The sequence below is a fragment of the Bombina bombina genome, chromosome 5 (assembly GCF_027579735.1).
Source record: "Bombina bombina isolate aBomBom1 chromosome 5, aBomBom1.pri, whole genome shotgun sequence".
NCBI classification, from domain to species: Eukaryota; Metazoa; Chordata; class Amphibia; order Anura; family Bombinatoridae; genus Bombina; species Bombina bombina.
The window spans coordinates 493,025,717-493,049,555 of record NC_069503.1 but is presented as its reverse complement, the minus strand read 5'-3'; positions in this window follow the sequence as shown (position 1 = coordinate 493,049,555).

The window sequence follows — 23,839 nt, the reverse complement described above, 5'->3', positions numbered from 1 at the left end:
AAATAGCAATCAGAAATGGGACTAGACAGGGCTGCCCACTGTCTCCATTATTATTCGCACTGTGTATTGAACCATTAGCCCAGAGAATTAGGGACAACCCCAACATATCAGGAATGAAGCTAGGTAGAAACGAATATAAAATATCACTATTTGCGGATGATGTCATCCTCGCAGTCACTAAACCATTGCTTTCCCTCTCAGTAATATACTCAGAGATAGGTAAATTTTGCCTACTATCAGGGTATAAGGTGAACGAGAGTAAATGGGAGGCCCTAGATATCCACCGACCTAATCACACGAAAAAAAACTTCTGGAGATCAACTTTGCCTTCTCCTGGGCAAAAACATCCATCAAATATTTAGGTATTTACCTTACAAGAAATATGCACACTCTCTACAGAGAAAATTATAAAGTTATATTTAATCAGGTTAAGACATTGTTGACCAAGTGGGCTAAACATAAACTGTCATTATATGGAAGGATTATGTCCATCAAAATGATGATACTACCTAAAATCCTCTATTTATTTCGCTCTCTCCCAATAAACGTACCGATATCAGAGTTACTAACGATGCAGACAGAAATCCTCAAATTTATATGGCAGGGGAAAAGGGCAAGAATTAATAAGGACACTCTGACCAGAAATAAATCAGGGGGAGGAGTGGGGCTTCCAGATCTAAGATATTATTATTATGCAGCTAGAATGGCCCAAACCATCCAATGGCATAAAACGACAAAGACTCCACAATGGGTTCAACTAGAAACTGATATCATGGAGGTAGGCAGACTAGACAGACTACTATGGGCAGACAAACAAGACAGACCCCAATCCCTAAGGCAATATGTAGCAATACATCACACTATAATTTTATGGGACAAATTGACCAGAACTCATACAATTATTAATAATCGATCTCAAGCTACACCATTAATACCCATCAAGTCGATAATAAGTTCACAATTGCAGGGAAAATGGGAAAATAAAGGTCTATACCGTATTGCAGACACACTTGTAAATGGTAAGATAATAACTTTTCAGCAGTATGAAGGGCTAGGGGAACCTGATAGAAATCTATGGTTTCAATACCTACAACTCAAATCAAGGGTACAAGAGATATTAGGAAACACAAAGAGAGAGCATAACACCACATATGAGTCATTGTGCCTATCTAAAGACTACAAGAGGGGAATAGTTACTATATTATACCCAATTTTTAATGTCAAGGAAAAAGATAAAAAAAACTGTGGCATGATAAAATGGGAAAGGGATTTAGGCAGATCTTGGTCAGTAGAAACATGGACAGAAAATATTCAGAGAGGTCTTAAATTCTCCCCTAATGCTAACTTAAAAGAAAATTACCTCAAAGTAATACACAGATGGTACATCTACCCCACTAGAGGGGTTAAAGATGAAGAGCGTGCACATCATCAATGCTACAGAGGATGTAACGTAGTGGGGACATATCTGCATATGTGGTGGCACTGTGGGGGGGGTCAAACGGATATGGGATTACATCTCAAATTACTTAAGCATGCTATTAGAAGAAGATATAGCCCTTTCCCCAGAGCAGGCCCTTTTACATTTCCCACTAGAAGGACATTTAAAGAGGCATTCTAAATTAGTTAATATGATTTGTACTATCACACGCATGTGTATAGCTAAGTATTGGAAGATGGCTACCCCTTCATTTGAGTATATTGAAAAGAGAATAGAATACCACTATAATATGTCAAGTGCCACAGCAGAACTCTTAAACACTAAAGACCGTTTCATTGAAATGTGGGAACCTTATATTATGCATATTGAAAGGTCTAGAAGGATAGGACGGACTGACATATAAAAGACCAGAGTCAGAGGAAGTATTGTGTGAGAATTGTTTCTACCTGTATGGATTAAGATACTTTGTTGGATACGAAAATAATACTATTCGGAGTAAAATCCCGATAAGTCTATAATGAATGTGACTTCTTTTTTTTTATTTTTCAGACTGAACCTGTATTGCTTCCTGTTTGACGTTTATTTGTATTATGATGTTTTGATATGAAAAAATCAATAAAAATATTTAAACAAAAAACACCATACAAAAGTTGCACCCTACTACGTGTGACTTAGACCCTGCTCCAACTCAGCTCATATCTGGATGCATTGAAACACTCGCCCCAGTCCTTACAAAAATAGCGCAGTGTTCACTAAAAACAGGAGACTTTCCAGATCCTCTAAAAGAAGCTGTGGTAAAACCACTCCTAGAGAAACCTTTATTAGACCCAGACTGCATGACTAATTACAGACCGGTATCCAACCTCCCATTTCTGGGGAAAATAATTGAAAAAGTAGTGGCAACTCAACTGGAAGCCCATCTATCACGCCTAAACATATTCGATCCCTTCCAGTCAGGCTTCAGATGCCACCACAGCACTGAAACAGCGCTACTCTGAGTGCTAAATGATCTCCTCATGGCAAGAGACAAAGGTGATTACTCCATTCTAATCCTCCTGGATCTCTCAGCTGCATTTGACAGCATTGACCATAGGATTCTAATAGAGCGCTTGCAGTACATCTGTGGTCTAGGAGGCACAGTACTTAACTGGTTTAAATCCTTCCTCACTGGTAGATCACAGAGAGTAATATCAGGATCAAGCTCATCAGCACCAACAGAACTGGCCTGCGGAGTTCCACAAGGATCTATCCTGTCTCCCATGCTATTCACAATTTACTTACTACCACTGAGGGAGATCATTAACCGACATGGCCTAAGGTATCATTGTTACACTGATGACACACAACTCTACTTCTCCTTTGCTCCAGATACTACAGACCCAGCATGCCGCATAAACAGACCTCAAAGAATGGATGAATGCTAGCTGTCTCAAAGTGAACCCGGACAAAACAGAGTTACTCTTGGTGAGGGGACCCCGGGCATCAAAAATATCCCACGATCACCCAACTCGCCTGGAGCTTGGAGGTTCTGAACTCGTTAGTTCAGCAAAGGTACGAAACCTCGGAGTGCTGATTGACGTTGGACTATCTTTTAAACAGCAGATTTGCTCCGTAATAAAATCTGCCTACTTTCATCTGAAAAACATAGCCAGGATACAACACTTAATTCCACCGGATGATATGCCAACATTAATCCATGCATTTGTATCCTCTAGGCTAGATTACTGCAATGCAAGTTTTCTATAAAATAGAGAAGAGAGGAGCACGGACTCAAATGCAGAGTATAAACAGTTTAATGTACAATACACACGACAAATGGCCACTCACAAGATAAAAACATAAAATCAGCATATGTGTAATAAATACACCATAGACTTATCGTCTCAAACCTGCATCCTTCTGTATCACGAAGTTGTCAGAATTATCGTGTCCCTCCCGGTATTTTCCAAGTACTACCAAATCCAAGTTGGCAAGATGTGTTCATAGGAAATGTTCCAAAGTAATGTTCATAAGACAGCACCAACAATACCAATAATAAATGTGCCTGTACTGTTGCGCTATAAAATGAGGCAAGGAGGGTAACAAACTGAGTGTAAATATATTACTGAAGTGTAGCGTTCCTCTGCTCTCAAACCTCCAGGCTCGTAGCTGCAGACTCTGAGCTGGGGCGGCTTCACAGGAACAGAGGGCTCTGGGATGGGCGGGTCTCTACGCGTTTCGTCACGTCTCGGCGTGACTTTGTCAAGAGTGATTGGTAAGGAAGACGGGAATGGCTATATGAAGGGGAGTGTAACTTGACACACCCTCTTCTTTGACCAATCCCGTGGGGTAAAAAATGGCAATGTTTAGTATAGAATCCAAAATGATGTATAAAACTATTACATTGAGTAAAATATCACAATAATACATAAGTTAAGCATATACATAATAATTAATATATAATACAAACAATGCTGATAGTACCATAAATAAAAAACACAGATTAAACGAGTTCATATTAATAAGCCTTAAGTAAATAAACAAACAAATGCTAAAGTGCTAAATATATGGGATACATAATAAAAACCTATACATGGCAATTATATATTTGATATATAAATACATATAAAATGATACTAATAAATTACAGTTGATGTTTAAAAATGATAATATGAATTACAAAAAGGCCTGCAGATCAATTTCTATGTTTAACCCATTAGGCTCCATACAGTTAAGATTTTTAATCCAAAAAGTTTCTTGTTTTCTAAGTTTTAAAATCCTATTCGTGTCCCATACGTTAGGTTTTATCCACTCTATAACTTTGACAGTAAGATCTTGGGGATTTTGATTGTGATGGGTTTTAAAGTTACGGGACACACTGTGATTCTCAAAGCCAGATAAAATATTATTTACATGCTCTCTAATTCTATATTTGATTTTTCTCTTCGTACGCCCTACATAAATATATCCACATTTACAAACTAACTGGTAAACCACATATGTAGTATGACATGTATATCTGTCTTTACATGAAAATGTTTTACTGTGATTATAGTTAAAAAAGTGAGTACTGTCCTGATCTATTAATGGACATAAAACACATTCAGTCTTTTTACACGGATGTAAACCATTTTTGCCCCCACACCATTTGTTCAAGGATATAGACTGTTTTTTATTGTCTCTTAATTTGGTAGGAGCAATATAATTTTTATTCTTTGCTCTTCTTAAAAATTACTTGAGGTTTATCTTCTAAAATTTGATTTAGGATGGGATCCAATTTAAGTACATTCCAGTGTTTTTTGAGAATGTTCTTTATCTTAAAGTGCTGATTGTTGTATTGTGTCACAAACTTAGGGTGGTTGTTTCTGTTTTTATTTTTATTTTCACTTTTCTTATTATTGGTGTTATTCAAAAGGGAATTTCTATCCATCATATTCACCTTTTCTCTACTATCTTCTCCCCCTTGGAGACAACAGGGAGGAGGGGGGAGAGATGGTACCATTATTATCCATCCCTCCACCATTGAGTCAGAGAAACCCAAAAAGACCCTATGAAGAGGAAAACCAAGAGGGAGCAGAGGGGGATACAACAGAGGAAAAAGAAACAAAGAGATATGGAACTAGAAAAAGGGGTTAAGATGATATTTAACTTATCTGATAAGAAGTTTGATGACTATGAACTTAATTTGTTGGCCAAAGGTATGAATTTTACGCCCACTAATAGTCCTAATCATTTTGATTTGTACATAGATTTTCAAAGATTCATTCGGAATCTTACGCTAAAACGATATTTTCACAAACAAATAGAAAATGATATACATCCATCTGGGTCTACATTAGACCATGATGATCTAAAAATATTAGAAACCATAATCAGCTTGGATAGCAATAATAGCATTGATAGTAATGACTTTCCAATTGATAATTCAGATTGGATAGATATTTCTATGTACGAAGATGGTGAAGATTTTCCTATAAAAGATTGTGAATTAAAAAGAAAATCTATTTTTTACCCCCAACACACACAATCTGAGTATATTAAAATATTCAACAAATTAGTTTGTAAAGATTTAGAATCTCTTTCTAATAATTCACTGTCACAAGTTTCTTGTATTAGAGAAAATCTCACAAAAGCAGAAAGAATTGCCCTAAAAAATCTCAGTAAGTGTACGGATGTCGTCTTTAGGGCGGCGGATAAAGGGGGAGGCATTGTCGTCCAAAATAGGTGCGACTACCTCAAAGAGGCAAATAAGCTCCTTTCTGACTCCAACACCTATCAGAAATTAACTTTTAATCCTACGGAAAAATATAAGAAAGAACTATTTGAGTTTCTATCTTTGGCCAAATTAGAGGGGATTTTAAACATCAATGAATATAACTATCTTTATGAAGTTGCACCAAAAATTGCATGTTTTTATCATCTGCCAAAAATCCATAAGGATTCTTCAAATCCCCCTGACAGACCTATAGTCTCTGGGATAGGCTCTCTGTGTGACAATCTATCTTAATTTATTGACAATTATTTACAACCTATAGTCAAATCCACCAGAGCCTATCTCAGAGACACCATTGACGTTATAAATAAATTTGAAGATATCCCTTGGGCCAAAAATTACATATGGATTACTTGTGACATATCCTCCCTTTATACCTCATGATAAAGGGTTATCTGCTATTAAGGATGTTTTGGGAAATAACAAATTTGCAGAAAGACAGATAGAGTTTTTATTGGAAGGAATTTCGTTTATTCTAAATCACAATTATTTTTTATTTGAAGGCATTTACTATCGCCAACATCAGGGCACAGCAATGGGGACAACCTTCGCCCCGTCCTATGCTAACTTATATGTATCTTACTTTGAAGATCATCTTGTTTGGAATAACAATCCTTTTAAAGATGATATTGCCAAATATCATCGGTATATAGATATTATTATAATTTGGCAGGGTCCTGATAATAGGATTGATGATTTTTTAAACCATATGAATAACAATACATACAACCTTAATTTCACTATGGAAACATCACCTGTCTCTTTACCCTTTCTAGACCTTATTCTTTATCATGATGAATCTACAAACAAAGTAGCTGTTAAAAATTACCGTAAGCCTACAGAGAGAAATAGTTTATTAAATGTTAAAAGCAGTCATTTGAGACAGTGGAAACAAAATATCCCCCTGGGCCAATTCCAAAGAATAAGACGCAATTGTACCAATTTGGATGATTATCACAAAGAATTTTGACAGATAAATTTTGGGAAAATGGTTATAGCTTGAAACTTTTGGAAGATAGTAGAGAAAAAGTGAATATGATGGATAGAAATTCCCTTTTGAATAACACCAATAATAAGAAAAGTGAAAATAAAAATAAAAACAGAAACAACCACCCTAAGTTTGTGACACAATACAACAATCAGCACTTTAAGATAAAGAACATTCTCAAAAAACACTGGAATGTACTTAAATTGGATCCCATCCTAAATCAAATTTTAGAAGATAAACCTCAAGTAATTTTTAAGAAGAGCAAAGATATTAAAAATTATATTGCTCCTACCAAATTAAGAGACAATAAAAAACAGTCTATATCCTTGAACAAATGGTGTGGGGGCAAAAATGGTTTACATCCGTGTAAAAAGACTGAATGTGTTTTATGTCCATTAATAGATCAGGACAGTACTCACTTTTTTAACTATAATCACAGTAAAAAAATTTCATGTAAAGACAGATATACATATCATACTACATATGTGGTTTACCAGTTAGTTTGTAAATGTGTATATATTTATGTAGGGCGTACGAAGAGAAAAATCAAATATAGAATTAGAGAGCATGTAAATAATATTTTATCTGGCTTTGAGAATCACAGTGTGTCCCGTAACTTTAAAACCCATCACAATCAAAATCCCCAAGATCTTACTGTCAAAGTTATAGAGTGGATAAAACCTAACGTATGGGACACGAATAGGATTTTAAAACTTAGAAAACAAGAAACTTTTTGGATTAAAAATCTTAACTGTATGGAGCCTAATGGGTTAAACATATAAATTGATCTGCAGGCCTTTTTGTAATTCATATTATCATTTTTAAACATCAACTGTAATTTATTAGTACCATTTTATATGTATTTATATATCAAATATATAATTGCCATGTATAGGTTTTTATTATGTATCCCATATATTTAGCACTTTAGCATTTGTTTGTTTATTTATTTAAGGCTTATTAATATGAACTCGTTTAATCTGTGTTTTTTATTTATGGTACTATCAGCATTGTTTGTATTATATATTAATTATTATGTATATGCTTAACTTATGTATTATTGTGATATTTTACTCAATGTAATAGTTTTATACATCATTTTAGATTCTATACTAAACAATGCCATTTTTTACCCCACGGGATTGGTCAAAGAAGAGGGTGTGTCAAGTTACACTCCCCTTCATATAGCCATTCCCGTCTTCCTTACCAATCACTCTTGACAAAGTCACGCCGAGACGTGACGAAGCGCCTAGAGACCCGCCCATCCCAGAGCCCTCCGTTCCTGTAAAGCCGCCCCAGCTCAGAGTCTGCAGCTACAAGCCTGGAGGTTTGAGAGCAGAGGAACGCTACACTTCAGTAATATATTTACACTCAGTTTGTCACCCTCCTTGCCTCATTTTATAGCGCCACAGTACAGGCACATTTATTATTGGTATTGTTGGTGCTGTCTTATGAACATTACTTTGGAACATTTCCTATGAACACATCTTGCCAACTTGGATTTGGTAGTACTTAGAAAATACCGGGAGGGACACGATAATTCTGACAACTTCGTGATACAGAAGGATGTCGGTTTGAGACGATAAGTCTATGGTGTATTTATTACACATATGCTGATTTTATGTTTTTATCTTGTGAGTGGCCATTTGTCGTGTGTATTGTACATTAAACTGTTTATACTCTGCATTTGAGTCCGCGCTCCTCTCTTCTCTTTTTTATAGAAAACTTGCATGCAATCAAGGTCTGTGGAATCACCTGTCCTAGAGGAGCTGCTGGAGCCTCTTGCACTATTTGACTTTTCACCATATTGGAATAAGTATAAGGAACATTCCTTGTATTTACAATATTGGACTTGGTGTTATTTATATTTGTAGTTTTATATATTTATATTTATTATATGTTTAGGTATTGTTATATTTATTTATACAAAACATTATTTTTATCTATCAGGTTATTTGTGCTGCTTTGGTGTGTGTGTGTGTGTACACACACCTTATTTTGTGTTATAGATTACTGCAATGCACTTTACTTGGAACTCCATCGCCTTCAGACAGTACAAAACGCAGCAGCAAGACTATTGACCAATCAAACTCACTCCTGCCACATAACAACTGTTCTCCACTCCCTGCATTGGCTTCCAATTAAATGGCGAACATATTTTAAAATTAGCCTGCTGACCTTCAAAGCCTTAACCCCTTAATGACAACTGACGTACCAGGTACGTCATGCATTAACTTACAGTTAATGACAATAGACGTACCTGGTACGTCAGTTGTCTAAGAGAGTGCTGGAAGCGATCGCAATCGCTTCCAGCAGCTCTCAGGGTATTGCAGTGATGCCTCCATATGGAGGCATCCTGCAATACCATTTAGAAGACTCTGATGCAGAGAGAGCCACTCTGTGGCCCTCTCTGCACCGGTAGCGATGGTGCCGGTTCGTTGGTGGGTGGGAGCACATCAGGGAGGCGGGTGGGCGGCCCATCGCTACCCGGCATCCGGTTCCTGTAAGTGCTATGTGCACGCCGGGTGCCGGGAGCGTGCGGGGGCGCGCGGGGGCGCGCGGGGGCGCGCGTGCGCGCCCGATTACATGGCCACTGCCACCAATGAGAAAGGAAGGGGGGACAAAAATGTAATATAAATAAATAAATATATAAGGATCTGGGAGGGGGAGGGGGTTGGGGTATTGTGGGGGGCTGCTACACTACAGAAAAATGTAAACTGGCAATAAATTGCAAAAAAAACCACTTGTTTTGGGGGCAAATTGGGTACTGGCAGACAGCTGCCAGTACCCAAGATGGCGGCAATTAGGTAGGGGAGAGGGTTAGAGAGCTGGGGGGGGGATCATGGAGGTTGGGGCTAAGGCAGGAGTCCATCACAGCTAAAACATTTTAATTTTTTTTATTAAAAAAAAGAAAAACTCCTTTTATTTAGTACTGGCAGACTTTCTGCCAGTACTTAAGATGGCGGGGACAATTGTGGGGTGGGGGAGGGAAGAGAACTGTTTGGGAGGGATCAGGGGGTGGGATGTGTCAGGTGGGAGGCTGATCTCTACCCTAAAGCTAAAATTAACCCTGCAAGCTCCCTACAACCTACCTAATTAACCCCTTCACTGCTGGGCATAATTTACGTGTGGTGCGCAGCAGCATTTAGTGGCCTTCTAATTACCAAAAAGCAATGCCAAAGCCATATAAGTCTGCTATTTCTGGACAAAGGGGATCCCAAAGAAGCATTTACAACCATTTGTGCCTTAATTGCACAAGCTGTTTGTAAATAATTTCAGTGGGAAACCTAAAGTTTGTGACAAAATTTGTGAAAAAGTGAACTTATTTTTTTATTTGATGACATTTGGCGGTGAAATGGTGGCATGAAATATACCAAAATGGGCCTAGATCAATACTTTGGGTTGTCTTCTAAAAAAAAATATATACATGTCAAGGGATATTCAGGTATTCCTGACAGATATCAGGGTTCCAATGTAACTAGCGCTAATTTTGAAAAAAAGTTGTTTGGAAATAGCAAAGTGCTACTTGTATTTATGGCCCTATAACTTGCAAAAAAAGTAAAGAACATGTAAACATTGGGTATTTCTAAACTCAGGACAAAATTTAGAAACTATTTAGCATAGGTGTTTTTTGGTGATTGTAGATGTGTAACAGATTTTGGGGGTCAAAGTTAGAAAAAGTGTGTTTTTTTCAATTTTTTCCTCATATTTTATATTTTTTTTATAGGAAATTATAAGATATGATGAAAATAATGGTATCTTTAGAAAGTCCATTTAATGGCGAGAAAAACGGTATATAATATGTGTGGGTACAGTAAATGAGTAAGAGGAAAATTACAGCTAAACACAAACACCGCAGAAATGTAAAAATAGCCATTGTCATTAAGGGTAAGAAAATTGAAAAATGATCCGGTCATTAAGGGGTTAAACAACCAAGGGCCACAGTACCTGAAAGAGCTCCTGACACCCTACATCCCATCCCGTTCACTTAGGTCAGCCAACACATCCCTCCTCTCAGTGCCAAGAATAAGGACAAACTCAGGCTCCAGAGCATTCTGCCACGCTGCGCCTACTTTCTGGAACTCTTTACCATGTGCAATCAGAGAGGCACTGTCCTTACAGACTTTTAAAAAAAAGCTAAAGACCTACCTCTTGCATCATGCATTCAGTCCGCTTATCTGACCTTCAGAAACTCCTAACTTTTATGTCTTATGTTGGTACAGTATATTTGTAAAGTGCTTTGAGTCTCACAGGGAGAAAAGCGCTATATAAATCGCAAATTATTATTATATTATTATTATAATCACTGAGCTATTGTTTTCTCTTCACTCCCTTTACAGGTGTTTTAATATAGAGCAAACTCCGGGGAGAGTAGCCAGTATTAACATGGGCACTTTAAGTCATTAAACTTTACAATTATGCTTCTTTTTTAAAATCCTCCACCCACATCTCCTTCAGTATTTAGCATATCGATAACAATCTGGTTTCCTCCAATCGTTGCATACCTCACGAGCTGGACACCAAAGGGGGCACGCAATGATTGGAGGCAGCTGGATTTGTTATCGATCTGCTCAATACTGAAGGAGTTGTGGGCAGAGGATCAGCGGTAAATTTACAGTAACAAGAAGGTAAGTATTTTTAAAAAGAAGCATAATGGTAAAGTTTAATGAGTGCCCATGTTTTTAAGAGTATTTTTAAATATTGGGCTTTAAATCATTCAACTTTACAATCACTTTAACAAACAAAACTGAATGTTAACTTGAGCAATGTTTAGCGCTGTCACGATATGCATTGAAAGTATAGGGCACACTAAAGGGATGTCAGCCACTCTAAACATTCTCTGGTAATTGTTTTACCATAAACTTGTAATATCAATTTGTTTGCTAATGTTAGCACGGACCAGTGATATTGATATCACATCCTGTAGAAAAGCATTTTCCACTTTTAATCTAGGCCTAAGTCTTCCCCCAAAAAATTAAAGAATTAAAGTTATATTAAAATGAAATCGTTATGTATTATTAAAGGAGCATTCTAATACAAAAAAAAATTCTAATATGTTAGAGCATTATTTTTTTGCATTAATGACACCACATATTTTAAAGTGTATTTGCTTATAATTTACATCAAAACACTTTAAACCATCTGCATATTTTAATGCTTATTCAGTGGCATCTCCAGAAAATAGTTATAAGGGGGCACTTTCCAAGGCCCACTGTTGTTGTGGGTGGGCTATAACAGGAGGGATGGGGCCTTGATGTCCATTTACAGAGTCAGGTTGGTCAGTGGGTGTAGTTGGTGTAGTGTGTCATGGGTAAAGGGCCGAGAGTGAGAGAGCAGGGAGACTCCAGGCAGAGGGGAAAATGAGGGCCAATCACAGTTGGGTGCACTTGGGGGGTTAGCCATTATGCTACGGGGAGCTAATGTCCCCCTGGAAACATATTTAAAAAAAGGGGAAGTGAATATGAATCCCTGAAAGGGACAGTGTACTATAAAACTGTTTTCCCCTTAATGTACTTACAATTCCTTGTTATACCAGTTACAGAATTTAAACTGAATGGAAATTAGTTTTTGTATATGAAATAGCTCTTTCTGCTCATCAACCGCAACCCAATATGATGGGATGAGTGTCTAGAGAAAACAGAGTTCTTTATTTGTCTAATTATTAATACAAAGTTATCCTTATCTTATTTAATACTACTTAGAAAGAACAAATGAAAAATTTACATTTTAGTACTTTTCTGCCACAGACCCCACTAAGAGCTTATTTTATTTAAACTTTCTTGTTTACATGTTTTTTTTTTTTAAAACCAGTTCTCTGATAGTGTTTTAGTAAATTATATCTCTATACTTGATTATATATATAGGTATATATATATATATATATATATATATATATATATATATATATATATATATATATATATATATACAAAACACGGAAGGGAACTGCACTCTCATACTGGACCGCGGAAGGGAACTGCACTCTCATACTGGACCGGGTACACATTCCATGACTCTGCAACATGCCCAGAGTCACAGGCAGTTAACCCCAGTCAGGTCTGGGTGCAAAAATCCTAGGGAAAATTACAAAACAAATTAATACAACACACAGAGAAAACCCAGCACTCACTTACAAGCTCTCAGCTAAGATTTAAAAGCAAAAATGGAAAGGTTAGTCACCGCATTTGGCCAAATGGGACAAGCCCAGGTACCTCGTCAAAGTCCCAATACCTGGGGCAATAAAACAGCCACACAATGCAAGCTTTCAAATCCAAACAAACTGGGAACAAGGGAAGGGTGCACAGGAATATGTAATCACTCTAGACATATACAAAACACGGAAGGGAACTGCACTCTCATACTGGACCGGGTATACATCCCATGACCCTGCAACATGCTCAGCCCTGGGTGCCACTGGCACTCACAGGAAGCTGTGCTGTTCCCAGAGTCACAGGCAGTTAACCCCAGTCAGGTCTGGGTGCAAGAACCATAGGGAAATTTACAAAACAAATTAATACAACACACAGAGAAAACCCATACTTAGAACTTATTCCCCTATTTGCAGAACATTGGAATGTGAAATATTTAAGGTAAATACATAGTTAAACAATTAATTAAATATGAATATTGCATAAATATGTTTTCAGCTACATGACAGCTAAGGGCTCCAATGCACTTATACAGGGCTTTATTTGTGGGGGTACTAACCGTTATTGAGTACCACCACCTCTGTCAACTTCTAACAGGTAATATTTGTAATCATCAAGTAAATACTCTAGTTTCAACAAGATGGGACTGCAAAATATATCAACCATTGTAAGTAAACAAACAAAAAAGCACTGCACTTATAAATATATGTCTATGTATGTATACATATTTATGTATGTGTTTATATGTGTATATATGCCTGTAAACACCTATATAAACACATTAATACATATGTACACATATGTTTGTTTTTAACATGTATTTAGTTATCGGTCTTTTCAGATAATTTTTACATTTTAATATGTGCTGGGGTTGTCTGCTTTGTGTTACACCCTGTGTTTGTATTTTTACTATTTGATTCTTTGTTTCTAGGACATGTTGTCTTGACAAAGGAATTTTAGGAATTTTTTCTCCAATAAAGTTTGAATTATTTTAATCAAATTTCCTGAGTGCCCATCTCTACAATAGTGCTATATATACTATGAACAATTGTTGGTTTGCACCCAGGTGTTCTATGGATCTCCAAAGGTGGAGTGCTAGGTGACCAAGTTCTTTATATATATATTTATATATATATATATATATATATATATATATATATATATATATATATATATATATATATATATACAGTATATATATATATATATATATATATATATATACAGGTAGCCCTCAGTTTACGCCAGGGTTAGGTTCCAGAAGGAATGGTTATAAATTAAAACCGTTGTAAATTGAAACCCAGTTTATAATGTAAATCAATGGGAAGTGAGGGAGTTAGATTCCAGGCCCCTCTCAAAATTGTAATAAGTAACACCTAATACATTATTTTTAAAGCTTTGAAATGAAAATCCTAATTAAATAATCACACAACAGACTGTATCATCATCAAACTAAGTTTAATGAACAAAAACAGTTCTCTGCATTGTTAGCATGTTAGATAAAATTGGGTCTGCACCTATTCTATGCATTTCAATCTGCAGTGATTAATAGGCAGTTAAGCACCCTCTCCTCAAGCAGCTGGACAGGAAGATAATAGGGAAGTGGCTGCTAGATCTTGTTGCTCGATAGGTCCGGTCTGCTCTGTGTACACAGATCAATTTCCGTCTGCTAAGTTGCATACCTTTGCTGCAACACAAGCAGAAAGCTCCACCTACTGGCTATTTTAATTAGTGCACTGCTTTTCAATGATTTTCAATAGCAGTCACATGACTGAAAAAAAGGTTGCTATTCTGAAACGGTGCAAGTTGAACCGGCGTATACCGAGGGGCACCTGTATATATATGTATATATATATATATATATATATATATATATATATATATATATATATATATATATATATATATATACAGTACATACACATATTTAGACATATATATGTATGTATCTTTATATTAAAGCTCTTTGCACTTTTTCATATCTTTGAGCACTTATAACTTTTGATTGCAATATTCTTTTTAAAAATAATTTTTATTAGAAGATGCTATTATGAGTGTACTGTTAATTTTTAATGTATTTTTTGTGTGTTTAGTGCAACTTTTTATTCGATTGTAACAGTTAACCAGAGCTCTGAAGTCACGCTAACCCGAAGTGCATTAAGTTCAATTGCACTAAAGCAATCTTGTTTACTTTCAACTTGTAATGTGCACGCTACTTCTGATGCCACACAATCAGCCGCGATAAACTCGATATCGATCACAGGAAACTGTTAGCATGCCACTTACAATCTAGTCCATTATACACTGCAGTAGATCAAATAGATAATTGTGAACAAGGGGGAGACATTTTTTGAGTACACTGTCCTTTTAATTTAAGTAAATAGGCATGCATTGTTCTCCAAGAAAAGTGAAGTAAAAGGTTGAATATTTTCTTATAAACCATAAACATGCTTGTAACTGTGCATGCAAACCAAAGCTTGTATTTTGTCATTTAATCAGATAAAAATATGTTTACAAACTATGTGGAATTGTGCCCTTGTATGCTTATGTGTAATTGTTGTTGCAAAGTGCTAAGACAAAGAATCAGTGCCATAAACAAATGTAGATGTTTTTCTCTGTGTGAACCACATTCTTGTTTTTTCCGTATTGCTTATAGATGAGTCAACCAGCAAGCAGATCAGTAACTTTTGTAATGTGATTTGCAATAATTAGCCTGAGTGTGCCAAATCAACTTGTTGTTTTTTTTATTAGTAGTTTAATATAATACGCTTGGTGGAGGTATTTAAAAATGTCAGCGCATCTTGTTTCCTGCAACAATTTACACTCCTGGTGAAGTGTGACATATATGAAAATAATTGCCTGTTATTTAAAGAGACATGAAACTTAAAATTATTCTTTTATGATTCAGATAGAGCATACAATTTTAAACAGCTTTCCAATGAAGTCCTATAATCAAATTTGCTTCTTTCTCTTGGTATCCTTTGTTGAAAGAGTAGCAATGCCTTAGATTTAATATTTCATTGTTTTGCTAAAATACCTAATTCTTTTTGCATTGAGGAGTGAAAGGCACATGAAAGTCAAAATGAGACTACAGATACAAGGTGCAAATAAAAAATAATTGTATTATTAATTTTAATCATGTTTTTGGTGGGAAAATCGCAGACATAAATATTCCAACATTTCCCAGAGGCTTTATGGGATGCAGAAGGTTAAAGAGCAATCTGTGGGTGACACAGTGTTGGGAGGGACAAAATCATGAGTGGTCTATTGGCAGGCTCCATCAAGATGGCAGGGTCACAGGCAGACAGTGGGTATGTTGGGGTGGGCTTTAGGGTAGATTTGGGAGAGGCCCAAGCAGTCCCTTAAAACCAAGACACTGAAATACCACAGGGATGTAGCAGGCCAGACCTCAAAATATGTGACAGTCCCACAGGATGCAGGATACATGGGAGGTATTCAGATAAGTGGAATAAGGTAACGTTTATTCTCCTGGGTCTACATAGATATTCTGTCATGGAAAAGCCATATTTTAACAAAGGATATGAAGAGAAAGAAATGAATTTGACAACTGAAGTCAATTGGAAAGTTTTTGAAAAAATTGCATGTGCTACCTGAATCATGACATTTTTATTTTGACTTCCTTATCCCTTAAATGTGATTACTTCCATGTTTTCTAGAGTCCCATATCTAATCCCAGCAACAATCCTAGTGAGCGTAGGGGCAGAGAAAAATATTGTCTTAGACAGTTACAGAATGTTAACGGGACATGTAATCCAAAACTTTTCTTTCATGATTCAGATAAAGGATACAATTGTAAACAGCTTTTCAATTTACTTCTTCAAATGATCTTTTTCTTGATATCTTTTGTTGAAAAGGATGGTAGTAAGCTTAGGGGCGTGCATGTGTCTGGAGCAATATATGGTGGCAGTTTTGCAAGAATGTTATCTATTTGCCAGAACTCTAGATGGCAGCACTATTTCCTGCCATGTAGTGCTCCAGACACCTACATAAGTATCTCTTCAGCAAAGAATGCAATGAGAACAAAGCAAATTTGATAATATATGAATATTGCAAACTTTTTTAAAAATTGTATGCTCCATCTGAATAGAACATTTTTGGGTTTCATATTGTTTAAAGGGACAGGAAACCCCAACATTTTCTTTCATGAATTGGATAGAACATACCATTTTAAACCCATTTCCAATTTACTTTCATTATCAAATTTGCTTTATTCTCTTGTTATCCTTTGCAGAAGGAATAGCATTTCACTACTGGAAGCTAGATGAACACATCCAGTTAGTCAATCACACGAGACAAATGTGTGCAGGCACCAATCAGCAGCTAGATCCCACTAATGTAGGATATTTGTGTATTCTTTTTCAACAAGGGATACCAAGAGATCAAAGCCCATTTGAATATAGAAGTGAATTTAAGTGTCTTAAAATAACATACTCTATCTGAATCATGCAAGTTTAATTTTGACTTTCCTATTCCTTTAATATTGATATTCAAAGGTTACATTTAATTTTGTGAAATTCAAATTTAGTTCCTAAAATTCAAATCCTTTTCAAACATTCATCAATTATTTAGAAACAATGAATATGGTCAGCAGTTGTTACTTTTAAGAAACATGACAAAACATTTGCAAATCTCAAACCCTAACTGAGCTGTCTGTTTGAAGTCAATGTCCTGGAATTCCTAAGCATGTTTGAAGCATGTTCTTTGTGAGATAACTGTCAATTTTTTCTGACTTGAGTTCTTATTTTTCATCTAATTATCCTTTCAATAAGGGTATATTTTACCTTAAAATGTTTCCTTGTATGACCTTTCACTGCATACACTAAACATGTGCATAGAGGTCAGAAGAAATGCCAATCTTCATCACTTTTTTGGCGTAAAAGTATATTACTTTTAATCTGACTGAAAATTATATTCTTATATAAAGTATAAACTGTCAGGTTTGAATCTGACAGTATGTCAATAGTTAAACAAATTTGATTAGATAATAAGTGGAAGGCAAAAATGTTAGTGGTACGATGCATTAATATTGTTTAAAGGGACACTAAACCCAAAATTTTTCTTTCATGATTCAGATAGAGCATGACATTTTAAGCAACTTTCTAATTTACTCTTATTATCAATTTTTCTTTGTTCTCTTGCTATCTTTATTTGAAAAAGAAGGCATCTAAGCTAAGGAGACAGACAATTTTTGGTTTAGGACCCTGGACAGCACTTGTTTATTGGTGCTGGCCAATCAGCAAGGACAACCCAGGTTGTAAACCAAAAATGGGCCGGCTTCTAAACTTACATTCTTGCTTTTTAAATAAAGATAGCAAGAGAATAAAGAAAAATTGATAATAGGAGTAAATTAGAAAGCTGCTTAAAATTGTATGCTCAATCTGAATCATAAAAGAAAAAAAATTGGTTCAATGTCCTTTTAAGCACAATCCATTTCGCTTCCATTTTACACAAATAATACTAATCCAAAGTTATTTTTTATCACTTGTGCAGTTATGAATCACGTAATACACTTCAATTGGGGAGCGCAGTAAAATTCATGTTGGATATCGCTAGAGCACAAAAAGTAGTAGAGTTCATCATTTAGTTCTGTGCTATACTATTTTGATGAAACCTAAAGGATCACTTAATACAGTAGAATTACATAATTAACAAGTACATAATAAAAAGAAAATGCAATATCACTTACTCTGAATTTCAAATAAGCAGTAGATTTTTTTTCTGACAAATTTATTTTTTTCCCATTTTCCGGGCCACTGTATCATGTGACAGACATCAGCCAATCATGGACTAGTATACGTATACCCTGTGAGCTGGTGCACATGCTCAGTAGGATCTTGTTTCCCAAAAAGAGTAAATATAAAAAGACTGCAACATTTAATAATGGAGGTAAATTGGAAAGTGTTTTAAAACTGCATGCTCTATCTGAATCATAAAAGTTGATTTTGACTTGAGTAACCTTCAACACCTCACACATACATACTAGGCATGTGATATTGTTTTGAACTAATAATTTAGAACAAATATTCTAAAAATATTTTTTTCAAACTATTTGATGTTCCGTTTGTTTAAAACGAACCAAATACTTAATGTTCATTAACATTTCCATTAGTTTTCATTAAATGAATATAAACGTTATTTTGCTGCAGGTGGCACAGTGTCACCTGTAGGGTGGGCTATGAATCACCATAGATGAGACTTGCCTGGTTTTCGGGGCTGGACTGCTCAGATGGGCTCAGGCTGATATACTATAGAAAATACATATATACACATTCACACATAAACATACACCTTTGACCCCTTCCCAGCCCTGCCTCTTGTCATATACTATATCCCTTTAATGCTGCCATAAAAGTCTGAATATTACTTAAACCCTTTACTTATATATAGTTTTCATGTTTTTTTTATACAAACTAGCTATTAATAATCATTTACTTCAGGTCTCAAAAAGTGTTACATTTTAAAGCAGTATTTTGCATTCCACTCAAGCGCAACACTTAAAGGGCCATGATATACAAATGTTAAAACACATGAAAGTGATACAGCACAGCTTTAAAATGCTGACTAGAAAATATCACCTGAACATCTCTATGTAAAAAGGAAAGATAATTTACCTCAAAATGTCCTAAGTATTCACACCCCATTGTAAAGGACTTTAAGCAGCAAATCAGTATGTCTGTCCCGGGACAGCCAAGGGAGTGAGCTTCGTGTACACTCATCTTATTTCACTATTCAGTTTAAGGAAGTTTACAATGAAATCACATGAGAGTTAAGTGAAATCTCATGAGATCACAGTAAAAGAGTTCATAACCTCAGCACTGTTGATGCTGATTGGCTGCTGTTCATTTCTTCATTTTTTAATTTTTTTTTACCTGCAGCTGGGCAGCAGCTGAGTATAACTTTTTACACAGAACTTTGCTAGTTAACTGAGGAAATTGTGAAGTAAAATATCTTCCTTTTTTTTACTAGAGATTCTCAGGTGATATTTTTCTGTCAGCTTTTTACAGTTATGCTGCATCAGTTTCAAGTGATTTAGCATATGAGTATTATGTTCCTTTAACTCCCCAAGTGCCTTTAGTATTCTATGGCAGCAGTGTTTTGCAACATTGTTTGTAGCAAAGTATTCATTTGTTGTAAATACTGCTACCACAGAGTGCTATAGACATGTGCAAACTCCTAGGCATCTATAAATCTACGTAGGTATGTTCTTCAACAACGAATACCAACAGAAGAAGTTAAATTGATAACAGAAGTAAATTGGAACTTTTTTTTATTGCAAGCTCTGTCTGTCTGTCTGTTTAATTTTGAATTCACTGTCCCTTTAAAATATTTCCGTTTGGTACATCTGAGACTGTTACAGAAATTGAGCTACTAAATTGCAGAAGAAAGGAAATGCTTAGACTTCTTCTGAACTGGTACTGAAAAATATGCAATGCAGAGAAATTTCCTTCTTCTGAAATCCTTTAACAAAGCACCACTTAGGATAGGAATGGGTTGTGGGAGTTCATTGGTTTTCTGCATCAAAAGGACAGGGTTTTTGGGTGGACCATGGGCGTGTCTGGCCAGTTCCTTAACCCCTAAACTAACATGACGTACCCTGTATGTCGCTGGTCGTTAAGGAATTGTGTTGGTATAATAGTACACTATTAGAGCCTCCCTCTCCCTGGAGGTTTGTTAAAATAGAACAGGGTATGTTGCTGTTCATTAAGGGGTTAAAACATTGAAATACTGCAGGCAGCTAGTAAACTATAACTCCCAACCTGTGACAGTCTCACAGGATGTGCGATGGATGGGAGGTAAAAGTAGCATAAAGCAACATGCATTCTCTTGGGGATATTCTGTCATGGAAAAGCTATGTTTAAACAAAGGACACTAACAGAAGAAAAATTGCATTTGCTACCTGAATTGTGAAATGTTTAATTCTACTTTTTTAAAAGTCCCAGATCTGAATCCCATTTTAGGTTCTGAATTCATCACTTCCAAATGAATTTCCTTCCTCCAAGACCTGCCTTTAACAAAGCAGACTCAAAATTATACAGTGAGTTTAAAGAGACATGAAACCCAAACATTTTCTTTCATGATTCAGATAGAGAATACAATTTTAAACAAGATTTCATTTTACTTTTAACTATTATCTAATTTGATTCATTCTTTAGATATCCTTTGTTGAGGAAATAGAAATACACATGGGTGCGACCAATCACACAAGGCATCTATGTACAACCACCAATCAGCAACAAAGGATTTCAGGAGAATGAAGCAAATTGGATAATAGAAGTAAATTGGAAAGTTGTTTAAAGTTGCAAACTCTTTGTAAATCAAGAAAGAAAAAATTTGTGTTGCATATCCCTTTAACTTTTTAAAGCTTAATAAAGGGAAACTGTTTATTCAGACAAATGCAAGCATCAATAAAACAACACATTTTAATTTATTCATAATTTTTTTTAACCCCTTAATGACAGCAATGTATCATGTATGTTGCCTGTCCCAAGAGTGTTTCAGTGCTTTAACAGCCAGGGCCGCCACTAGAAATTTTGTGGCCCCTTACTTAACCATTGTTAAGGCCCCCCATTGACATGTGCAATTTTTGACCAAGTGACCAAAACGCATATGCACTTTATTCTTAAAGGCAAATTCCGCTGACAATTTAAATGCATATGAATTAAATCTTTGAATAGAAACATATTTCCAATATACATGTATTTGGAAAAATGCCTCTATTAAAAGTTATAACTGTTTTAGTGTTAACATTTTTCTTTACACGTGCATGTGAAGCATAACTAGATATTCTCAGTGCACCAGCATTTTAAGTGATGCAGCTGCTCTGAACACAAGTGGGGCTTGTATCATGTTAGCAATTAACAAATTTAGTCATTATCAGATGGTACAAGCACCTTAGTCTCTCTGAGTAAGTGCTGTATTTAAAATGCTGGTGCACGGTGCATACTTAGATACACATTTTAAACAGCTATAGCTTTTACTAGAAACATTTTTGCTAATGCATGTATATTACAAAAATGATTCTATTCAAATCTGAAATGTATCCATGTGTATTAGAATTTTTGCTGGAATGTCCCTTTTATGTGTAGTCAAACTTGGAAATGTTGTAAAGGTAGTAACAAACAAACACAGAAACACACGGACACACATAAGCATTCACATATAGACACTCTAGCAGACACGAAAAGAAACACACTCAGACACAGACACCCACACAGACACTCAGCACTTGTTACATTGACCTGACAAGTAATGGGGTAGACTACAGTTTTGTCAAAAAAAGGAGATTTACAAGGCAAAATATGGAGTTCTGATTATATTTTTGTCAAGGAAGATGACAACTATATGATGACAACAGCATGCAGTGGCTGAAAGGAAGGGCCCTGAACTGTCTAAACAATAATTTAAAGGTTAAATAGTGGATTGGTGACTTCCGGAAAGGTCTCATTAGTCTCAAAGTCTGTAGAAAGATGTGAATAATCAGTAGTAAGATCAAAATGTCCTAAAAAGCAACAGACAATGGACACACACAAATACAAACTCAAACACAAACTTGCACTTACATCCAAGAAAACACCCATAGAGTCAGCCTCAGAAAACACACAAAGACATGTACACTCACAGACACCCACAGAAAACACACAAAGACATACACACATACACAGAAAGACACCCACAGAAAGCACACAAAGACACACACACAGAGACACCCACAGAAAACACACACAGACATACAGTATATACACACACACCCTCACTGAGACATCCACAGAAAACACACAAAGGCATACACACCGACCCTCCCAGAGGCATCCACAGAAAATACACAGGCATACATGCACACACACCCTCAAAGAGACACCCACAGAAAATGCACAAAGACATATGTACACACCCTCACAAGTAACAGACAATGGACCCTTACAGAGACATCCACATAAAATGCACAAATACATAAACACACACCCTCACAGAAACATCCAAAGAAAATGCACAAAAAAGAGACACACACCCTTACAAAGAGACCCACAGAAAAAAAAAACATACACACTCATAGAGACACCAACAAAAGCACAAAGACATAAACACACAGATACCCACAGAAACACTCGCAGGAGGTAAAAATGTCTGCACATTGCCATCCCCGAAATCAACAGTGTGTGACATGCATGATAAAAATAAAAGCAGAAATTAAGATGTCAGTTTTTAAAGAATCATATTCACAAATATACGAACAAAAATACTTTGAATTTAAAATTGCACATCAATGATCTGTCAGAATGAGTAGATGAATAAAAGTGCTTTTGAAAGGTTGACATATGTTTCCCCATGGGTTTCCCCATTTCCCCCAACCAAGAGCACCACTTAAAATCTGGTGTACAAATGTTCCCATCTGTCAGCTGTACTAATGGATTTTGAAAAGGCTGTACTCTATATGGTCTTGGTGGAACCATAAGCATTAGATCTGTTTAAATGCAGGAATTAGACTTATTTGTATGTATTTCAAAATTAAGTCAGCTGTAGTGTAAACTGAACAGTGTTAAGTTAAAGGGACACTGAATCCACATTTTTATTTTAATTTTAAGCAACTTTCTAATTTACTCCTATTATCAATTTTTCTTCATTCTCTTGCTATATTTATTTGAAAAAGAAGGCATCTAAGCTATTTTTTGTTCAGCACTCTGGACAGCACTTGTTTATTGGTGGGTGAATTTATCCACCAATCAGCAAGAACAACCCAGGTTGTTCACCAAAAATGGGCCGGCATCTAAACTTAGATTCTTGCATTTCAAATAAAGATACCAAAAGAATGAAGATATTGGGTTCAGTGTCCCTTTCAAACACTGAGCAACATAAGCTTGAGAGTATAACATTTTATGCAGATGTAAAAATCTTCGTTAAAATGCCTCCTAGCATCTGGGAAGTCCTTGCATAAAGGGGCAGTAAACTGGAATGTAATTAAAAAATAAAATTATATATATATATATATATAT